Source organism: Somniosus microcephalus, chromosome 15 (genome assembly GCF_052327205.1).
Source record: "Somniosus microcephalus isolate GS21.2 chromosome 15, FLI_Smic_1.0, whole genome shotgun sequence".
Lineage (NCBI taxonomy): Eukaryota > Metazoa > Chordata > Chondrichthyes > Squaliformes > Somniosidae > Somniosus > Somniosus microcephalus.
Window position 1 is genome coordinate 4,465,728 of NC_141001.1, and position 19,722 is coordinate 4,485,449.

The following is a 19,722-nucleotide window of genomic DNA, read 5'->3' on the forward strand; positions in this document are numbered from 1 at the left end:
GAAACAACACAAACCCAAAGCAAACTCAATTGCTACTTGGCCCTAAACAGACAATACAACATAGCTGATTACCTGACCATGGTAAAGGATAACAAACTGAGAAGAACCTTGACAAGGTACAGACTTAGCGAACACAGCCTAGCGATCGAAAAAGGCAGACACAGGCAGACCAGGCTGCCAAGAGAAGACAGGATATGCTCTCACTGCAATCAGGGAGTAGTGGAGACAGAGATGCACTTCCTCACAGCCTGTGGAAAATATCAGGACATCAGGGAGAATTTCTACCAAAAATTCTCACAAATATGCCCTGAATTCAGAAATCTGAATGACAACCAAAAACTCCCATTCCTACTGGGAGAGGAGAGAAGCTGTGTAACACTGGCGGCACACTATGTTACAGCTTGCCATGAACAGAGGGACAACCAGTAAACTAAGAAATGAATATATATAAACAATGCGAATGTATATTTATACACTCAGGGATATACCTGTTTATACAATGTGTGAATAGAACTGCGTTTATGTGCTAAACCATAAATGTATTTTGATGCTTTGGCAACATAAGATGTAACTTATCATGCCAATAAAGCGATTTGAATTGAATTGAATTGATTGCACTAGAGAGGGTGCAGAGGAGATTTACAAGGATGTTGCTGGGAGTAGAGAATCTGAGCTATGAGGAAAGACTGGATAGGCTGGGTCTGTTTTCCTTGGAACAGAGGAGGCTGAGGGGAGACCTTATTGAGGTGTATAAAATTATGAGGTGCATAGATAAAGTGGATAGATAGGACCTATTTCCCTTAGCAGAGGGGTCAAAAACCAGGGAGCACAGATTTAAAGTAATTGGTGGAAGGTTTAGAGAGGATTTGAGGGGAAATTTCTTCACCCAGAGGGTTGTGGGGGTCTGGAACTCACTGCCTGAAAGGGTGGTAGAGGCAGGAACCCTAACCACATAAAAAGTACTTGGATGTGCACTTGGGGTGCTCTAACCTGCAGGGCTACGGACCAAGAGCTGGGAAGTGGGATTAGGCTGGATAGCTCTTTGTTGGCCGGCGCGGACACGATGGGCCGAAATGGCCTCCTTCCGTGCAGTAACTTTCCATGATTCTATCAGAACCCCATCCACCAGACCCTCATCAATCAGACCCCATCCATTAGACCCTCATCTATCAGACACTAATCAATCAGACCCCATCAATCAGACTCCTATCTATCAGATCCCAACTATCAGACCCCATCTATCAGACCCTCATCAATCAGACCCTCATCAATCAGACCCTCATCAATCAGACCCCATCAATCAGACCCCATCAATCAGACCCCATCAATCAGACCCTCATCAATCAGACCCCATCTATCAGACCCTCATCAATCAGACCCTCATCTATCAGACCCCATCAATCAGACCCTCATCTATCAGACACTAATCAATCAGACCCCATCAATCAGACTCCCATCTATCAGATCCCATCTATCAGACCCTCATCAATCAGACCCTCATCAATCAGACCCTCATCAATCAGACCCTCATCAATCAGGCCCCATCAATCAGACCCCATCCATTAGACCCTCATCTATCAGACACTGATCAATCAGACCACATCAATCAGACTCCATCAATCAGACTCCCATCTATCAGATCCCATCAATCAGACCCCATCAATCAGACCCCATCAATCAGACACCCATCCATTAGACACCATCTATCAGACCCCCATCAATCAGACCCTCATCTATCAGACCCTCATCTATCAGACCCCATCTATCAGACCCTCATCTATTAGACCCCATCAATCAGACCCCCATCTATCAGACCCTCATCCATTAGACACCCATCAATCAGACCCCATCAATCAGACTCCCATCAATCAGACCCTCATCTATCAGACCCCATCTATCAGACCCTCATCTATCAGACCCCATCAATCAGACTCCCATCAATCAGACCCCATCTATCAGACCCCATCAATCAGACCCCCATCTATCAGACCCTCATCTATCAGACCCTCATCTATCAGACCCTCATCTATCAGACCCTCATCTATTAGACCCCATCAATCAGACCCTATCAATCAGACCCCATCAATCAGACCCCATCAATCAGACTCCCATCTATCAGATCCCATCCATCAGATCCCCATCCCTTAGACCCCCACCTAACAGACCCTCATCAATGACCCCCATCCATTACACCCCCATCTATTAGACCCCATCTATCAGACCCTCATCTATCAGACCCTCATTTATCAGACCCCATCAATCAGACCCCATCAATCAGACCCCATCAATCAGACTCCCATCAATCAGACCCCATCAACCAGACCCCATCAATCAGACCCCATCAATCAGACTCCCATCTATCAGACTCCCATCTATCAGACCCCATCAATCAGACTCCATCAATCAGACCCCATCAATCAGACCCCATCAATCAGACCCCATCAACCAGACCCCATCAATCAGACTCCCATCAATCAGACCCCATCAATCAGACCCCATCAATCAGACCCCCATCTATCAGACCCCATCAATCAGACCCCATCAATCAGATCCCATCCATCAGATCCCCATCCCTTAGACACCCATCTAACAGACCCTCATCAATGACCCCCATCCATTAGACCCTCATCTATTAGACCCCATCAATCAGACCCCATCAATCAGACCCCATCTATCAGACTCCCATCTATCAGACCCCATCAATCAGACCCTCATCAATCAGACCCCATCAATCAGATCCCATCAATCAGACCCCATCAATCAGACCCCATCAATCAGACCCCATCAATCAGACTCCCATCAATCAGACCCCATCAATCAGACCCCATCAATCAGACCCCATCAATCAGATCCCATCCATCAGATCCCCATCCCTTAGACACCCATCTAACAGACCCTCATCAATGACCCCCATCCATTAGACCCTCATCTATTAGACCCCATCAATCAGACCCCATCAATCAGACCCCATCAATCAGACTCCCATCTATCAGACCCCATCAATCAGACCCCATCTATCAGACTCCCATCTATCAGACCCCATCAATCAGACCCCATCAATCAGACCCCATCAATCAGACTCCCATCTATCAGACTCCCATCCATCAGATCCCCATCCCTTAGACCCCCATCTAACAGATCCTCATCAATGACCCCCATCCAATAGACCCCCATCTATTAGACCCTCATCATTCAGATTGATGGGGGTCTGAAAGCTAAGGGGCTGATGGATGGGGATCTCATAGATTGTGGCAGACAGACGTGGGTATAAAATAATAGAATCATAGAAATGTACGGGGCAGAAGGAGGCCATTCGGCCCATCGTGTTTGTCCTGTCCAAAAGAGAGCGATCCAGCCGAACCCCACTCTCCAGCCGAACCCCACTCTCCAGCCGAACCCCACTCTCCAGCCGAACCCCACTCTCCAGCCGAACCCCACTCTCCAGCCGAACCCCACTCTCCAGCCGAACCCCACTCTCCAGCCGAACCCCACTCTCCAGCCGAACCCCACTCTCCAGCCGAACCCCACTCTCCAGCCGAACCCCACTCTCCAGCCGAACCCCACTCTCCAGCCGAACCCCACTCTCCAGCCGAACCCCACTCTCCAGCCGAACCCCACTCTCCAGCCGAACCCCACTCTCCAGCCGAACCCCACTCTCCAGCCGAACCCCACTCTCCAGCCGAACCCCACTCTCCAGCCGAACCCCACTCTCCAGCCGAACCCCACTCTCCAACCGAACCCCACTCTCCAGCCGAACCCCACTCTCCAGCCGAACCCCACTCTCCAGCCGAACCCCACTCTCCAGCCGAACCCCACTCTCCAGCCGAACCCCACTCTCCAGCCGAACCCCACTCTCCAGCCGAACCCCACTCTCCAGCCGAACCCCACTCTCCAACCGAACCCCACTCTCCAGCCGAACTCCACTCTCCAGCCGAACCCCACTCTCCAGCCGAACCCCACTCTCCAGCCGAACCCCACTCTCCAGCCGAACCCCACTCTCCAGCCGAACCCCACTCTCCAGCCGAACCCCACTCTCCAGCCGAATCCCACTTTCCAGCTCTTGGTCCGTATCTCTGGAGGTTACGGCACTTCAAGTGCATATCCAAATAGTTTTTAAATACGATGAGGGTTTCTACTTCTTCCACCTTTTCAGGCAGTGAGTTTCAGAACCCCAACCCCTTCTGGGTGAAAAAGGTCTCCTCAACTCCCCTCTAATCCTTCTACAAATTATGTTAAATCTATGCCCCCCCGGTTATTGACCTCTCTGCTAAGGGAAATACGTCCTACATATCCACTCTATCTAGGCGCCTCATCATTTTATACACCTCAATTAACTCTCCCCTCAGCCTCCTCTGCTCCAAAGAAAATAAAGGTATGATAGATGTGTATCTGATAGATGAGGTCTGACTGATGTGGGTGCGATAGGAGATAATCCGATAAATTCTGTCAGACCGATGTTGCTATGATAGATGGGGATGTGTTCAATGGCTTCTAACAAATGTGGGGCTGATTTCTGGATCTGACTGATGAGGGTCTGATAGACGAGGGTCTGATAGATGTTCTGATATATGGGGATTTCACAGATCCAGGTCTGATAGAAATGGATCTGATAGAAGGGGGTCGGAGAGGTGAGGATCTGACATATGTAGATCTGAGAGATGTGGGTCTGATAGGTAGGATCTAACGGGTGTGGGTCTGACAGATGTGGGTCTAATAGATGAAGTTTGAAAGATGGGGTCTGATAGATGGGGATCTGATAGATGGGGACCTGATAGATGGGGACCTGATAGATGGAGTCTGACAGATGTGGGTGTGATAGATGGGGATCTGATAGATGGGGATCTGATAGATGGGGAACTGATAGAAGGAGTCTGACAGATGTGGGTGTGATAGATGGGGATCTGATAGATGGGGACCTGATAGATGGGGATCTGATAGATGGGGACCTGATAGATGGGGTCTGATAGATGGGGACCTGATAGATGGGGTCTGATAGATGGGGACCTGATAGATGGGGTCTGATAGATGGGGATCTGATAGATGGGGATCTGATAGATGGGGACCTGATAGATGGAGTCTGACAGATGTGGGTGTGATAGAAGGGGATCTGATAAATATGGGTCTGATAGAAGCGGATCTGATAGATGTGATACAGAAAGATGATGGCCTGAAATGTGCAGGTCTGAATGATGGGGTCTGAAAGATGTGGTCTGATAGATGGGGACCTGATTGATGGGGGGGTTGATTGATGTGGGGCTGATAGATGGGGATCTGATAGATGGGTCTGACAGACGTGCTACAGGTATATAGTGATCTGATACATGATGGTCTGATAGATGGGGGTCTGACTGATGGGGGCTGACACATGTAAATCTGATAGATGTGGGCCTGACAGACACACCACAAATATAATGAAAGGGCAGACAATGTGGCTGATTATATACAATTAAGATAGATTCCCAAAGTATTTATTGGGACCCCCATCTATCAGAGCTGCATTAATCAGCCCCCATCTATCAGACCTCAACTCTCTCCCCATTCCATCAGACCACCGTCTATCAGAATCTCACCTTTCAGACCCCTATAAATCAGACCCACATCTGTCAGACCTCATCCATCAGATCTCCATCTAGCAGCCCCTCATCTATCAGACCAGCATCTATGATACCCACATCTTTCAGACGCCATCTATAAAATACCCAACTCTCAGGTCCCTGTTTGACTCGATCTATTAGACCCATATATAGCCGACTTCCATCTACCAGGCATCATCTATGGCATGGCCATCTAACAGAGCTGAATCAGTCTACCCCATCCATCAGATCCCCATCTATTTGAGCAACGTCTAACAGAACCATGTCTGTCAGACCACATCTATCACACCCCTCTCTATCAGTCCCATCTCTCCGACCCACATATATTAGACGCAAAATTATCAGTTCCCATCTGTCGGATTCTCATCTATCAGACCCCTAACTATTGAAACCCGTGTATCAGATTCCCATCAATCAGAAGCACATATATTAGACGCGCATCTATCGGACCCCATCTGTGAGATACCCATCTACTAGACCAACATCTGTCAAACCCCATATACCAGATTCCCAACTATCAAACCCGCCTCTGACAGACTCCAACTATGAAATTCCCTATCTATCATACCTCACCTATCAGATTTCCATCTATTAGACGCATCTATCGCACAAACATCGGCCAGAACCCGTCTATCAGCCACTATCTATCGGAACCGCACCTGACAGACCCACATCTTTGAGAACCCATCTGTTAGATCCATATTCGTCAGACCCACAAATGGCAGAGCCCTTCTAGCAGATCCCCATCTATCATCGCGATATCTGTCAGACAGCATCCATCCGAACTCCGCTCATCAGACCGTCATCCATCAGACACCCACCTATCAGGCCCACGTCTGTCAGACCCACATCTATCTGATCCACATGTATCAGCCCCATCTGTCAGACGGCCATCTGTCAAACCCCATCTATCAGTCCACTATCAGATCCCTGTGAATCTGTCCAAATTCTGTAAGACCCGATCTATCAGATCCCCATCTATCATTTCACCATCTAAAAGATCCTCATCTATTAGACCCCCATCTATCTGACTCCATCCAACAGATAAACATCGGTCTGAGCCGCCTCTGTTAGATTCTACCTATCAGAACCACATCTCTCAGACCTACATATGTCAGACCCTCATTTATCAGGCAGATCCACATCTACCAGACCCCATCATTCAGACCCCCATCAATCAGACCCCCATCTGTCAGATCCATATCTATCAGACCCACATCTGTCAGATGCACATCTTTCAGACCCCATGTATTAGATCCACATCAATCAGACCCCCATCATTCAGACCCCTGTCAATCAGACCACCATCGATCAGACCCACATCCATCATACCCACCTTTATCAGATCCGCATGTAACATACACACATCATTCAGACCCCATTATCAGAAACCCAGCTATCAGACCCTTTTCTATATACAACCAACTATCAGACCCATGTCTGACATATCCCATCTGTTAGATCCCCATCTATTCTACCCACATCTGTCAGAACCCATATATCAGATCCACATCTGTCAGACCTATATCTTTCAGACCCCAACTGTTATATCTACATCTCTCAGACCCACGTCTGTCAGACGACTGCCTATCGGCTCCCCATCTATCAGACACCCTTCTGTCAAACTCGATCTTTCAAACCCACATTGTCAAACCCATATTGATTAGACCCCCGTCTATCAGATCCACATCAATCAGACCCATAAATCAAAACCCTCTCTATCAGATACACATCTATTAGACCCATCTATCAGATACCCATCTTCCAGATGCATATCTATCAAAACCCCATCGATCACACTTGGTCTATCAGACGAACATCTGTCAGGCTCTCATCTTTCCGTTGCCAATCTTTCAGATCCTCTTCTATCAAACCCTGAACTATCAGATCCCCATCAATCAGACCCACATCTGTCACACCCACCTATGAGATCCCCATCCATCAGAGCATTATCAATCCGACCCTCATTAATCAGAACCTCATCAATCAGACCCTCATCAATCAGATCCCATCAATCAGACACCGATTAATCAGACCCCCATCAATCAGACACCCATCAATCAGACACCCATCAATCAGACCACATTTATCAGATCCGCATTTAACATACCCACATCATTCAGATCCCCATCCACCAGACCCACATCTGTCAGACCACATCGATCAATGACCATTGATCAAGCCCACATCTGTCAGACCCACATAATTGTGACCCCCGTCAATCAGACCACCATCTATCAGACCCACATCGATCACACCCACCTTTATCAGATCCGCATTTAACATACCCACCTCATTCAGACCTCATATATTGTATTGATTTCTTTGTGGGTTCAATGACGAGACATTTATGAAAGAGAATGTCTTTTAATCTAAAGTCTGTTCAACTCTTTATACAGCATTTACAGGAGACATCATGCTAGTGATGCATCTAGAACGAAACTGAAACTAAACTAAACTGCCTTGCTTGTCTCTGTCACATGCCCTCTGCTGGTCAGGCACAAGCAAACAATACATGCAAACATGTTGGTAAGGCATCATAATCAAACAGGCAAATACCATCTCTATTTGCTGATATCATTACATCTCCTTTTCTTAAAACAAAAGTGTTTTACTTTTAACTAACAACATGTTTTCTTTTTTCTTCTTTGTTTTCAGACACAACATCTACATTGAACTCCTCTATCTCGCTTTCATCTACTGCATGGACCTTGCTTTGTTGCGCTTGGTTCTTGCAGCAACTGGCATAATGGTTGTTTTTGTTGCAACTATTGCATTTTTTACCATATGCTGGACACTTTTTTGGTGGATGCTGTGTACCGCATCGACTACATGACTTTCGATTGTCCCTTTCATTTTCGTTCGCTGGCCACGCCTCTTTTTTCACATTGGCGCTCTTTTTGTTAAACGGTTTGTATCCGTTCTTTCTCACTGCATCCACGTTGCAGCTACTGTCACTGAACAGCTCCTTTGCCTGCAACTTCACAGTCTCTGTAGCCCTACACAGTGCTATGGCTTGTCCCAGGTCTAGATCTTGCTCTCTTAGCAGTCTTTCCCTTAGACCATTATCCGGAATACCACACACCAGTCTGTCTTTTATCAGCGAGTCTGTCAGTCCCCCAAATTCACACGATTTGCTTCTGTTTCTCAGTTCAGTCACATACTGATCAATAGTCTCTCCCGTTTTCTGTACACATGTGAAAAATCTGTGCCTCTCAAATATCACGTTACGTTTAGGTATGCAGTAGGCCTCAAACTGTTCCATTATTTTATCTAGCTTCATTTTGTCTCCATCAGCAGCGAATGTGAAGTTATTATACACCTCCAGCGCTTCATCACCCACGACATGTAAGAACAGTGACGATTTCCTTTTATTACTTTTCTCGTCAGCTCCGATTGCTGATAAATACAACCCCACACATTGTTTGAACCTTCTCCAATTTTCAGCCACATTACCTGTCAACTGAAGCTTCGCCGGTGGGTGTAATTTTTTCACTTCGTTAGCTATTCTCCAATGGTAAGCAACGATGTTCTCTTTTGGCTTGCTAATTTGTGGAGAGCTGATTTAACTTCAGATTTTTTCTCTTCATCTCTTTCAATCACTTCTGACACCATTTATTGATTTCTTTGTGGGTTCAATGACGAGACATTTATGAAAGAGAATGTCTTTTAATCTAAAGTCTGTTCAACTCTTTATACAGCATTTACAGGAGACATCATGCTAGTGATGCATCTAGAACGAAACTGAAACTAAACTAAACTGCCTTGCTTGTCTCTGTCACATGCCCTCTGCTGGTCAGGCACAAGCAATCAATACATGCAAACATGCTGGTAAGGCATCATAATCAAACAGGCAAATACCATCTCTATTTGCTGATATCATTACATATATCAGAACCCAAGCTATCAAGCTCTCATATATATAAAACCAACGATCAGACACATGTCTGACAAATTCCATCTGTTAGATCCCAATCTATTCTACCCACATCTGTCAGGCCCCATCTATCAGATCCACACCTGTCAGACTCACATCTTTCAAACCCCATCTGTTATATCCACATCTCTGAGACCCATGTCTGTAAGACGCTCGCCTATCAGATCCCCATCTACCAGACACCCCTCTGTCAAACTCGATCTTTGAATCCCACATTGTCAAAGCCACATCGAGTAAATCCCCATCTATCAGATCCACATCAATCAGACCCCATCAATCAAAACCCTCTCTATCAGACAGACACACATCTATAGGACCCATCTGTCAGATACCCATCTATCAGATCCATATCTATCAGAAGCCCATCTATCACACTCGGTCTATCAGGCGAACATCTGTCAGACCCTCATCCTTCCATTACCCATCTTTCAGATCCTTTTTATCAAACCCAGAACTATCAGATCCCGATATCGAATTTGGATAGGTGTGGGTCTAATAGATAGAGTCAGACAGGTGTGGGTTTGAGAGTTTGGTATTTCACAGATGACGTCTAAAATATGTGGCTATGAAAAATGGGGATCTCACAGATGGGGTCTTAAAGATGTGGGTATGATAGATGGTGTCTGATGGATGAGGGTTTGATCGACGGAGAGCTGATAGGTGGGGTCTGTCAGATGCGGGTCTGATTGATAGAAGTCTGAAAAACGAGAGTCTGATAGAGCAGGAGCAAAGAGTTGAGATCCGACAAATCTGGGTATGATAGATGGAGACCTGACAGATGGGGACTGATTCATGCAGCTCTGATAGATGGGGTCTGATAGATGGGGTCTGATAGATGGGGGTCAGACAGATGTGGGTCTAATAGATAGAGTCAGGTAGGTGGGTGCATGATAGTCAGGGTCTGATGGATCGGATCTGAATGATGGGGTCTGATTGATGGAGTCTGATAGATGGTGGGTTGAGCTAGTTAAGTTTCATTTTAATGTTGTTTAATTTGCAGTTTACTGTTGTGCCCTTTATATTGACGATAATACATGTCATCAATAAACGTTAATTAACCAATACAAGGTAGACAAAGCCAGTCTCCCTTGTTGCCTAGTGCTCCTCCCATAACCAATTGTTGCCAACACTTGGCCCCGCCTTTTGCACAAAGCAGCCAATCAGTGCTGAGCACCGTCGTGACGTTTTGTTGATGTTGCTCCAAGCAACCGCAGCCTTTTGTTCTCAGGGACCAATCAGAGCCTGGTTTGCCTCAATGGGATGCGGTATAAATAGCACGTTGGCAACACACGCAGCACATTGTCAGGAACGGCGAGAATAGAAGGACATTATGGTAAGCGCACATGGTGGAATGGAAAGAGCGGCAGGGTCCCACAGAGATAGAGAGATCTCCAGGGAGAGCGGGATCTGCAGGGAGAGTGGAGCAACTACAGGGACACAGGGGGGATCCACAGGGAGAGAGCAGGGATCCAGAGAGAGATGGCAGATCCACAGGGAGTGTCCAGCAATCACAGGAGAGGGGGCGGTGCTTACAGGATCCAATAGTTCACCAGGAATGGGAGATCCACACAGCAATTGGGCTCCACTGAGATCGGGAATTTCCCAAAGGCTGGGGCAATCTGCAGGGAGTGAAGGTCCACATGGAATGCGGGATCAGTAGGGAACGGATGGGACACACAGCTTGTAAAAGAATGTGTCGCTGCTCCCAAACACTTCTCCTTCCAGCTCCACTGACTGTATAAAGCATTGCCCTCCTACCTGTGTGGATAATCATGTGTTCTTCCCTCTTTAGCGTGAGTGTATTTCAGTCCACATTGGCCAGGCGGGTGTGCAGATCGGTAACACTTGCAGGGAGCTGTATTGCCTGGAGCATGGGATCCAGCCGGATGGGCAGATGCCCAGTGACAAGACCATCGGAGGTGGCGATGATTCCTTCAACACCTTCTTCAGTGAGACGGGGGCGGGCAAGCACGTTCCCAGGGCCGTGTTTGTAGATCTGGCACCCACTGTGATTGGTAAGGGGGGAGATCATTGATGGGTTGGTCAGTCCGTGCTCTAACTAAACGCATTTCAATATGGCCTGAATGTATCTAAGTTACTGTAATGTTCTGTGTTCCTGTTTTGAAATCTCCATTCTCTGCCTCCAGATGAGGTCCGCACCGGCACCTACCGACAGCTCTTTCACCCCGAGCAGCTCATCACCGGCAAGGAGGATGCGGCGAATAACTACGCACGGGGTAACTGCTCCATCGGCAAAGAGATTGTGGATCTGGTCTTGGATCGCATCTGGAAGGTGGTAGGTTATCAATCGGCTCCCGGTGCCCAAACCTAGTGGTGCCCAATGCCCCATCACACGGTTTCTCACTGCCCCGTCTCACCATCACCCACTGTCCTGTTCTATTGGCCCAAGTAAAATATTATATCTGGCCATGTAACCAAAGACCAAAAATTGTACTCCTTCACTCCAGTATCACTTTCTGATGTCACTCCAATATTTCCATGACCATTAATATCCATGAAAGGTGGCTGGGATTTTCATGGCTTCCCCAACCTGAATTACACTCTCAGTGCCCGCAGTGCTTTTCACCCTGAGTTCCCTCCTCCCTAACTCTCATTACGCCCTCCCTCCAGACTCCCACTGCCCCAATGCAGCAGCTCCCGCTGACCCGTCCCACCAGGGACAGTCTCTACATTTGCTCCGGTCCATTTCATCACAGTTCCTTGAAGATATGATCAATTCCTTGCTTACTATTAATGTTTTGTACTTTCTTTGCCCGGATAGTGTCGTCCATCATGGCATCGCTACAGTTCGACGGTGCCCTCAATGTGGACCTGACTGAGTTCCAAACCAACCCTGGTCCGCTATCCCCGCATTCACTTCCCGCTGGTGACCTACTCGCCCCTTATTTTGGCTGAGAAGGCTTACAACGAGCAACTATCTGTGTCTGAGATCACCAACGCCTGCTTTGAGCCAGCCAACCAGATGGTGAAGTGTGACCCTCACCAGGGCAAGTACATGGCGTGCTGCATGCTGTACCGAGGAGACATGGTGCCAAAGGATGTCAACGCCTCCATCGCCACCATCAAGACCAAGCGCTTGAGCCAGTTTGTTGATTGGTGCCCGACTGGGTTCAAGGTAAGTGTGGGTTCTGTGTCCAATCCATGGGGCCCTGAGGAAACATGGATTGTGGTAAACTGATCTCCCATGTGAACAATCCGTCTGTTCAGTCTGGGTCAAAAGCTGTCCCTCCATTCAGGAACAGACCCTCCATTCCTGGCCCAAAGAGGAGCTCCCTCTGAGGCTTGAGGTGCAATTCTCCACTTCAATCCTCGATCGCAGCCCTGAATGTCCCAGGAGAGGTCCCAACCTGAAACAAGGAAAAGGCTGCCTGTAAAATCAAGGTCTCACTTAGCCTGTCTATATCCCCTTGAAGCCTCTTTGCATCCTCACAACTTACATTCCCACCCAGCTTTGTATCATCAGCAAACTTGGATATATTAGATTTGGTCCCCTCATCCAAATCATTGATGTAGATTGTGAATAGCTGAGGCCCAAGCACTGATCCTTGCGGTACCCCACTAGTTACAGCCTGCCAACCCGAAAATGACCCATTTATTCCTACTCTCTGTTTTCTGTCCGTTAACCAATCCTCAATCCATGCTAGTTTATTACCCCCAATCCTATGAGCCCTAATTTTGTTTAATAACCTCTTGTGTGGCACTTTATCGAATGCCTTCTGAAAATCCAAATACACCACATCCACTGGTTCCCCCTTATCTATTCTGTTAGTTACAACCTCAAAAAACTTTTAACAGATTTATCAAACATGATTTCCCTTTCATAAATCCGTGTTGACTGCCCAATCCTATTATTATTTTCTAAGTGCCCTGTTACCATGTCATTAAATAATAGGTTCTAGCATTTTCCCTACTACTGATGTCAGACTAACTGGTCTGTAGTTCCCCATTTTCTCTCTCCCTCCTTTCTTAAATAGTGGGGTTACATTTGCACCTTCCAATCCGTGGGAACCGTTCCAGAATCTGTGGAATTTTGGAAAATGACAACCAGTGCACCCACTATCTCTATAGCCACCTCTTTCAAAACCCTAGGATTTCGGCCATCAGGTCCTGGGGATTTATCGGCTTTCAGTCCCATTAATTTCTCCAGTACTATTTTTTTTTACTAATACTGATTTCTTTCAGTTCCTCATTCTCGCTAGGGCCTTGGATTTCCACTATTTCCGGGAAGGTTTTAGTGTCTTCTTCCGTGAAGGAGCGTCTTAAAGGAGGAGAGAGAGAGGTTTAGGGAGGGAATTCCAGAGCTCGGGGCCCAGGCGGCTGAAGGCACAGGCGCCGATGGTGGAGCGATTATAATCAGGGATGCTCAAGAGGGCAGGATTAGAGGAGCGCAGATATCTCGGGGGTGGGGGGGGGTTGTGAAAAGAAAAAAAGACTCAGATCATCTGTTTTCTAATTATGTTGATTGAGGGATAAATATTGGCCCCAGGACACTGGGTAGAACTCCCCCTTGCTCTTCGTCCAATAGTGGCCATGGGATCTTTTACATCCACCTGAGAGAGCAGACGGGGGCCTCGGTTTAACATCTCATCAGAAAGACGACACCTCCGACAGTGCGGCACTCCCTCAGAACTGTCCCTCCGACAGTGCAGCACTCCCTCAGTACCGCCCCTCCGACAGTGCGGCGCTCCCTCAGTACCGCACCTCCGACAGTGCGGCGCTCCCTCAGTACAGCCCCTCCGACAGTGCGGCGCTCCCTCAGTACCCCTCCGATAGTGCGGCGCTCCCTCAGTACCGCCCTTCTGACAGTGCGGCGCTCCCTCAGTACTGCACTGGAGTGTCAGCCTATATCACAGAAATCGCAGAAATCACAGAAACCCCACAGTGCAGATAGAGGCCATTTCGGCCCATCGAGCCTGCACCGACACATATCCCACCCGATCCCTGTAACCCCTACACCAACACATATCTCACCCTATCCCCGTAACCCCATGTATTTAATCCCCCTAACACTAAGGGTCAATTTATCATAGCCAATCAACCTAACCCGCACATCTTTGGACTGTGGGAGGAAACCGGAGCACCTGGAGGAAACCCACGCAAACACGGGGAGAATGTGCAAACTCCACAAAGACAGTCGCCCGAGGCCGGACTCGAACCCGGGTCCCTGGCGCTGTGAAGCAACAGTGCTAACCACTATGCCACCGTGCTGCCCATTTTGGTGCTCAAGTCCCTGGAGTGGGATTTGAACCAACGACCTTGTGACTCAGAGGCCCACTGAGCCTCTGGCCGGCACTCTTGTGGGGCAGGAGGAGATTACAGAGATAGGGAGGGGCGAGGCCATGGAGGGATTTGAAAATAGGGATGAGAATTTTGAAATCGAGGCGTTGCTTAACCGGGAGCCAATGTAGGTCAGCGAGCACTGGGTGTGATGGGTGAACGGGGCTCGGTGCGAGTTAAGACATGGGCAGCCGAGTTTTGGATGACCTCATGTTTACGTAGGGTAGAACATGGGAGGCCAGCCTGGAGTGCGTTGGAATAGTCAAGTCTAGAGGTAACTTAGAAGAAGTGGCTGCAGAGATAGTGGATGCATTGGTTGCAATATACCAAAATTCCCTGGACCCTGGAGAGGTCCCAGCGGATTGGAAAACCGCAAATGTAACACCCCTATTTAAGAAAGGAGGGAGACAGAAAGCAGGAAACTATAGACCAGTTAGCCTAACATCTGTCGTTTGGAAAATGCTGGAGTCCTTCATTAAGGAAGCAGTAGCAGGGCATTTGGAAAATCGTAATTCATTCAGGCAGAGTCAGCATGGTTTTATGAAAGGGAAATAATGTTTAACAAATTTGCTGGAGTTCTCTGAAGTTGTAACGAGCAGGGTGGATAAAGGTGAGCCAGTGGATGTGGTGTATTTGGATTTCCAGAAGGTATTTGATAAGGTGCCACATAAAAGGTTACTGCATAAGATAAGAGCTCATGGTGTTGGGGGTAATATATGAGCACGGATAGAGAATTGGCTAACTAACAGAAAACAGAGAGTCGGGATAAATGGGTCATTTTCAAGTTGGCAAACAGTAACTAGTGGGGTGCTGCAGAGATCGGTGCTGGGGCCTCAACTATTTACAATCTACATTAATTACTTGGATGAAGGGACAGAGTGTAATGTTGCCAAGTTTGCGGATGATACAAAGATGGGTGGGAAAGCAAGTTGTGCAGAGGCCTCAAAGAATCTGCAAAGGGATATAGACAGGCTAAGTGAGTGGGCAAACATTTGGCAGATGGAGTATAATGTGGGAACGTGTGAGGTTATCCACTTTGTCAGGAAACATAAAAAAGCAAATTATTATTTAAATGGAGAGAGATTACAAAATGCTACAGATCAGAGGGACCTGGGGGTCCTTGTGCATGAAACACAAAAAGTTAGCCTGCAGGTGCAGCAAGTAATCAAAAAGGTAAATGGAATTTTGGCCTTTATTGGAAGGGGGTTGGAGTATAAAAGCAGGGAAGTCCTGCTACAACAGTACAGGGTATTGGTGAGACCACACCTGGAGTACTGCGTACAGTTTTGGCCTCCTTATTTAAGGAAGGATATACTTGCATTGGAGGCAGCTCAGAGACGATTCACGAGGTTGATTCCTGAGATGAGGGGGTTGTCTTATGAAGAAAGGTTGAGTCTACACTCATTGGAGTTTAGAAGAATGAGAGGTGATCTTATTGAAACATATAAGATACTGAGGGGGCTCGACAGGGTAGATGCAGAGAGGATGTTTCCCCTCGTGGGGAAATCTAGAACTCGGGGGCACAGTTTCAGAATAAAGGGTCGCCCTTTTAGAACTGAGATGAGGAGGAATTTCTTCTCTCAGAGGGTCATAAATCTGTGGAATTCTCTGCCCCAGAGAGCTGTGGAGGCCGGGTCATTAAGGTGGAGATAGACAGATTTTTGCAAGATAAGGGAGTGAAGGGCTATGGGGAGCGTCCAGGGAAGTGGGTTTGAGCCCAAGATCAGCCATGATTTTATTGAATGGCGGAGCAGGCTCGAGGGGCCAAGTGGCCGATTTCTGCTCCTATTTCTTATGTTCTTATGTAACAAAGGCATGGATGAGGGTTTCAGCAGCGGATGAGCAGAGGCGGGGGCGGAGACGGGTGATGTTACGGAGGGTGAAGTAGGCGGTCTTTGTTATGCTGCGGATATGTGGTCGGAAGCTCATTTCAGGGTCATATATGACACCAAGGTTGCGAACAGTCTGGTTCCGCCTCAGACAAATATTGGGAAGAGGGATGGACTCAGTGGCAAGGGAATGGAGTTTGTGGCGGGGACTGAAAACAGGGCCTCTTCACTCTGGTATCACACTCGCATGTGTCCGGGTGGTCACTGCCGGTTTTGGAAATATTCTCCCCGCCACCCCCCCACCCCGTTCTCCTCTCCTGATTCAAGGTCCCAGCTGATTCAAGACAGCGGCTGACCTGGGAGTGGAGTGAGCAGCGACGCCCGACCAGAGCGGACCTGCGTGAGGTACAAGCAGCGCGGCAAGTTTAAAAGGAGGGGCGAGGCGAGGCCCGACCAATTCAGCAGCAGGGGAGAGAGGTAAAAAGTAATCAAAGTGTGACGTCACCAGGAAGGAGGTAAGTGATTGGTTGGTGAGTATTTCTCTTTTTTTAAACTTTAACTCTGGATTATAGTTTCTAAGGTCTCTCTAGTGTAGCAGATACTGAGCAAAGCTCCCTCTGTACTGTCCCATCAAACACTCCCAGGGCAGGTACAGCATTGGTTAGATACAGAGTAAATGTCCCTCCACACTGTCCCATCAAATACTCCCAGGCAGGTACAGCACGGGGTTAGATACAGAGTAAAGCTCCCTCTACACTGTCCCATCAAACACTCCCAGGGCAGGTACAGCACGGGTTAGATACAGAGTAAAGCTCCCTCTACACTGTCCCCTCAAACACTCCCAGGCAGGTAAAGCACGGGTTAGATACAGAGTAAAGCTCCCTCTACACTGTCCCCTCAAACACTCCCAGGGCAGGTACAGCACGGGTTAGATACAGAGTAAAGCTCCCTCTACACTGTCCCATTAAACACTCCCAGGGCAGGTACAGCACAGGTTAGATACAGAGTAAAGCTCCCTCTACACTGTCCCATCAAACACTCCCAGGCAGGTACAGCACGGGGTTAGATACAGAGTAAAGATCCCTCTAAACTGTCCCATCAAACACTCCCAGGGTAGGCACAGCACGAGTTAGATACAGTGTAAATGTCCCTCCACACTGTTCCATCAAATACTCCCAGGCAGGTACAGCACGGGGTTAGATACAGAGTAAAGCTCCCTCTACACTGTTCTATCAAACACTCCCAGGGCAGGTACAGCGCAGGTTAGATACAGAATAAAGCTCCCTCTACACTGTCCCATCAAACACTCCCAGGGTAGGTACAGCACGGGGTTAGATACAGAGTAAAGCTCCCTCTGCACTGTCACTATCAAACACTCTCAGGGCAGGTACAGCACAGGTTCGGTACTGAGTAAATCTCCCTCTACACTGTCCCATCAAACACTCCCAGGGCAGGTACAGCACAGGTTAGATATAGGGTAAAGCTCCCTCTACACTGTCCCAATCAAACACTCCCAGGGCAGGTACAGCACAGGTTAGATACAGAGTAAAGCTCCCTCTACACTGTCCCCTCAAACACTCCCAGGCAGGTAAAGCACGGGTTAGATACAGAGTAAAGCTCCCTCTACACTGTCCCAACAAACACTCCCAGGGCAGGTACAGCACAGGTTCGGTACTGAGTAAAGCTCCCTCTACACTGCCCCATCAAACACACCCAGGGCAGGTACAGCACGGGTTAGATACAGAGTTACGCTCCCTCTACACTGTTCCATCAAACACTCCCAGGGCAGGTATAGTACGGGTTAGATACAGAGTAAAGCTCCCTCTGTACTGTCCCATCAAACACTCCCAGGGCAGGTACAGCATGGGTTAGATACAGAATAAAGCTCCCTCTACACTGTCCCATCAAACACTCCCAATGCAGGTACAGCACTGGTTAGATACAGAGTAAAGCTCCCTCTACACTCCCCATCAAACATTCCCAGGCATGTACAGCACGGGTTTAGATACAGAGTAAAGATCCCTCTACACTGTCCCATCAAACACTCCCAGGGCAGGTACAGCAAGGGGTTAGATACACAGTAAAATCTCCCTCTACACTGTCCCATCAAACACTCCCAGGGCAGGTACAGCACAGGTTATATACAGAATAAAGCTCCCTCTACACTGTCCCATCAAACACTCCCAGGGCAGGGACAGCACGGGTTAGATACAGAGTAAAGCTCCTTCTACACTGTCCCATCAAACACTCCCAGGGTAGGCACAGCACGGGTTAGATACAGAGTAAAGTTCCCTCTACACTGTCCCATCAAACACTCCCAGGGCAGGTACAGCACGGGTTAGATACAGAGTAAAGCTCCCTCTACACTGTCTCATCGAACACTCCCTGGGCAGGTACAGCAGGGGTTAGATACAGTGTAAAGCTCCCTCTACACTGGTCCCATCAAACACTCCCAGGGCAGGTACAGCCCGGGTTAGATACAGAGTAAAGTTCCCTCTACACTGTCCCAACAAACACGCCCAGTCAGGTACAGCACGGGTTTAGATACAGAGTAAAGAACCATCTACACTCTCCCATCAAACAATCCCAGGGCAGGTACAGCAAGGGGTTAGATACAGAGTAAAAACTCCCTCTACACTGTCACTATCAAACACTCCCAGGGCAGGTACTGCACAGGTTCGTTACTGAGTAAAGCTCCCTCTACACTGTCCCATCAAACACTCCCAGGGCAGGTACAGCACAGGTTAGATACAGAATAAAGCTCCCTCTACACTGTCCCAATCAAACACTCCCAGGGCAGGTACAGCACGGATTAGATACAGAGTAAAGCTCCCTCTACACTGTCCCCATCAAACACTCCCAGGGCAGGTACAACACAGGTTAGATACAGAGTAAAGCTCCCTCTACACTGTCCCATTAAACATTCCCAGGGAAGGGACAGCACGGGTTAGATACAGAGTAAAGCTCCCTCTACACTGTCCCATCAATCACTCCCAGGGTAGGCACAGCACGGGTTAGATACAGAGTAAAGCTCCCTGCACACTGTCCCATCAAACACTCCCAG

The 19,722-nt window shown here is 48.0% G+C and overlaps 1 pseudogene; it reads left to right on the forward strand.

Moving 5' to 3' along the window:
• The first annotated feature begins 11,410 nt into the window (after window positions 1-11,410).
• On the forward strand, window positions 11,411-12,831 carry LOC147106509 (tubulin alpha-1 chain-like; annotated as a pseudogene).
• Window positions 12,832-19,722: the final 6,891 nt, after the last annotated feature.